This window comes from Peromyscus leucopus, chromosome 22 (assembly GCF_004664715.2).
Source record: "Peromyscus leucopus breed LL Stock chromosome 22, UCI_PerLeu_2.1, whole genome shotgun sequence".
NCBI classification, from domain to species: Eukaryota; Metazoa; Chordata; class Mammalia; order Rodentia; family Cricetidae; genus Peromyscus; species Peromyscus leucopus.
In genome coordinates this window covers 26,227,350-26,230,779 of record NC_051081.1, presented here as the reverse complement: position 1 = coordinate 26,230,779, position 3,430 = coordinate 26,227,350, and positions in this window count along the sequence as shown.

Below are 3,430 nucleotides of genomic sequence, written 5' to 3'. Positions count from 1 at the left end.
AATGGATGGAGTGGCTGGGCACACATCATTCCTCAGCTTATATGGCTGGGCACCATCTGCTTTTGGAGTATAAGTTAGGCTCTCTCTGCCTCTGAGGATTACAAGAAACTTGTGTTAGTTTATGTCAACTTGACACAGGCTAGAGTCGTTTAGAAAGAGGGACTTTCAATTGAGAAAATGCCTCCATGAGATTGACCTATAGACAAGTCTTTAGATGAGTTTGTTCACCATCTGCTTGATTGAGATGAATGTGAAAGGGTCCCGCCCACTGGGGGCGGAACCAACCCTAGTCAGGTGGTCCTGAGTTGTATAAGAAAGCAAACTGAGGAAGATACAAGGAACAGAGTCGTACGTCATGTTCCTTCATGGTTTCTGACTCCAGGTTAGTGTCTTGAGTTCCTGCCTGACTTCCTTTAGTGGTGGGATGTGATATAAGAGCTGCAAGCTGAAAGCAAACCCTTTCCTTCCTAGGTTGCTGTTGGTCACGGTGCTTATCGCAGCAATAGAAACCTAACTAATACCAAAGGAAATGATGGTCTAGTTCAACCCCCACCAGAACACATGACCTTGCACCCGTAGCCTCCCTGCTTTTTGCCTGGGTTGCTTCTGTATGGTCTCTCTACCTCTCAGCTTGGGTGAGGATGAGGCGCCATCGCAGATGAGATGCTCACAGGAAGTGCAAAATGATGTCTACGGTAGGTCAGGTGATCTGATTACCAGAAAGCATCTGAGAATGGTGGGAAGAAAAGCCTTTCATTCTCCCAGTCAGAAATCTGGGTCTCAGAACTTACAAACCAAGAATCCTTTCCTCCCACGTGAGTTTGAACACAGCTTCCTTTTTGGATTCTGAGGGACATTAACTAGGAATCTGTTTCTAATCCCGCAATCTGTCCTAGCTGATTCTAACTGCCGTTCTACCAGGAGTTGATGCTTGGAAGGGAAGATGTTCAGTAGAGCATGGAGTTGAGAGCAGGAGGAAGCCGGAAGGGTGAGTGGACAGAAGGAATCTTCTGGGCTTCATTCCTCCCCTAGCCCAGAGCTCTGGTGGCATGTGGCACATTTGGCCCAACAGTGTGTGACATCAGTTAAACTGCCCCTTCATCTAATGCTGCAGAAACTATGCAATAATGCCTCGTGTGCCTTCAGGACATCCGGTCTGGTTCCTGTTCATATGAATTATTCAGCCATCATACAAATAATCCCAGGCCCAAAGTGGCCCAGTGGGGCTTCTCCATCCTCACAGACATCTGCTCTCACCCTCTCTTTGTCCCTTTTAGTGGCAAAGCTCTCTGACTGGTTGTGAATGACTCTTAACTGGAAAAGACTGTTCCATGACCCCCTCTTCCCCCCATCTTTTTTCCCACACCACCACCTAATCCACTGACTTTCACATCCTTGCCTAGAAATCTCCTGGAATATTGCCTTGGCCCTGGCTCCCCAGGTCCAAAGCCTTCTCCGTGACAGAAGCCATTCTCACCTCAGAGTTTTAATAGCGACTACACAAAGTATTCCAGGCTCCAAATGCTGAAGCCAAAAGCTGCCACACATGGGGCTGGAACTACCATCACAATAGAGGATTGTTTCAAGTATTTTAATGGGTCTCAAAACTTCCTACACAAGACCAGCCTCCACGTCAGTCCCCTTGACAGGCTCCAGTAAATAACGTGGGTTGACGGGACTAAAATGGCTTGCTCAGGAGCAACAGAATGGGGTTAGAAAGAACGGACAAGGAAGGAAAATTGCCACTTGGGTCACAAAGAAGGTTTTGTTAGGAACACTGGGGGATTTAGTGGGATGTGGTCCCCTTGACTAATCACCAGTATACAAAGTTTACAGCCTCCCCACCATGCCGGCTTCTCAAATGACTTGAAAAGCACAGAGGTGGCTGTGAATGGCCAGAGCAGTTATATGAAGCTTTTTAGCGGGTGTGGTACAGAGTGTGTAGTTAGCAGCCTGTGAGATAATGGACCCTTGAAATAAGGCTTGCAAAAACAACTGAAAAAACAAACAAACAAAAAAAAACCCTGGTTTTAGTTTTGGTTGAGCCCGAAGGACAGTATTTGCTTCTGTTATTTCAAGGCAGAAAATTGTGTATGTTAGGTGGGATGTCCGTGTTTCACGCGAGATGGGCCATTTCATCTCCCAAGGGCAGGTGCCATGCTGCAGGTCCCTGGATGCTCCGAAGCGTCATGCGTTCCCTCAGCCGGGAACCAGGGGCCCGGGGGCCACACGGAAATGGGCACACCTGGTTCTCCTGGCATAGCACTGCCAGGTCCACTTGTACCTCTTGATTCTGCATGTTAGGAATAACTGAAATGGGCACTTGAGAGGTCTGAAAGTTCTGAGCTGTGGTCACTAGAAGATAGGGTGTCCCTCGCCTCTGATCAGCGATCTGGAACTCTGGCCCATGAAGTCCACAATGCTATTCTTCCTTCTCCTCCTCCTCTCCCTCCTCCTAACACCTTGAAAATCCCGTATCGCTTGTTCTATATCTTTACTGTATTGAGTGCTCATTAACCATGGTGCTCAGAGCTAGGGATGCAAATGTAAGAAGGCCAACATCAGAACAGAGTTCCCCTCCCTTCCCCCACTGACCACAACACACAGGGCAGTCCCATGGGATGAGCGGGTACATCCCAGCTGGGGACGCTCTTCATTCCATGTCTGCCGTGACTCAGAGCAGTGGTTTCAGCCACGGGGCTTCTTGAGCTAAACCTCAATGAGACCTAATGCCACTGGCCGGGGACCGATTTGTTGTTTGTTTCTTTGTTTGTTTGTTTGAGACAGGGGCTTTCTGTGCAGCTCTGGCCTCCGACTCACAGAGATCCGACTGCCTCTGTCTCCCTCGTGGTGAGACTGAAAAGCCTGGGTCACCATTCCTGGCCCTGGGCCAAGGGTCGAAACAAATATAACATAACATAAACCATAACATAACAAACAGACCTTCTTTGGAGCGGTATTGTGGAGCGAAGGGAATAATGTAAACAAAGAGATTAGTTAGAGGCTAATGAATGGCTTCCTGCCTCAGAACTGGCACCAAATACAGTCTTTCCCATTACCTAATTCAGTCTTGTTGGCAGCATTCAGTCTGGCCTCAACTCTGAGTTTTTTTTTTTTTTTTTTTTTTTTTTTTTTTTTGAAGCCAAATTTTCTGCCTGTCACACAATATGGAAACATTAGTAGTTTCCAGGGACTGACCCTCGGCATGCATCATTTTCTCTCCCCTTGGGTGTAAGTGCCTGCTAGCCCAGGAAATCCCCTTCTAGAAGTTTGAGCTCTGGTGAGTCCCTGGGTGAAATCTCACAGCTTTACCCATCTCCAGCAGCTCTGGACATGCTCTGAGTTGCATCTGTGTGGGAGTCTGGAATGCACAGGAAAGCTATTTGGGGCCCATTTTGTATTGAGGACACTTGCTGACTCTCTCCGGATG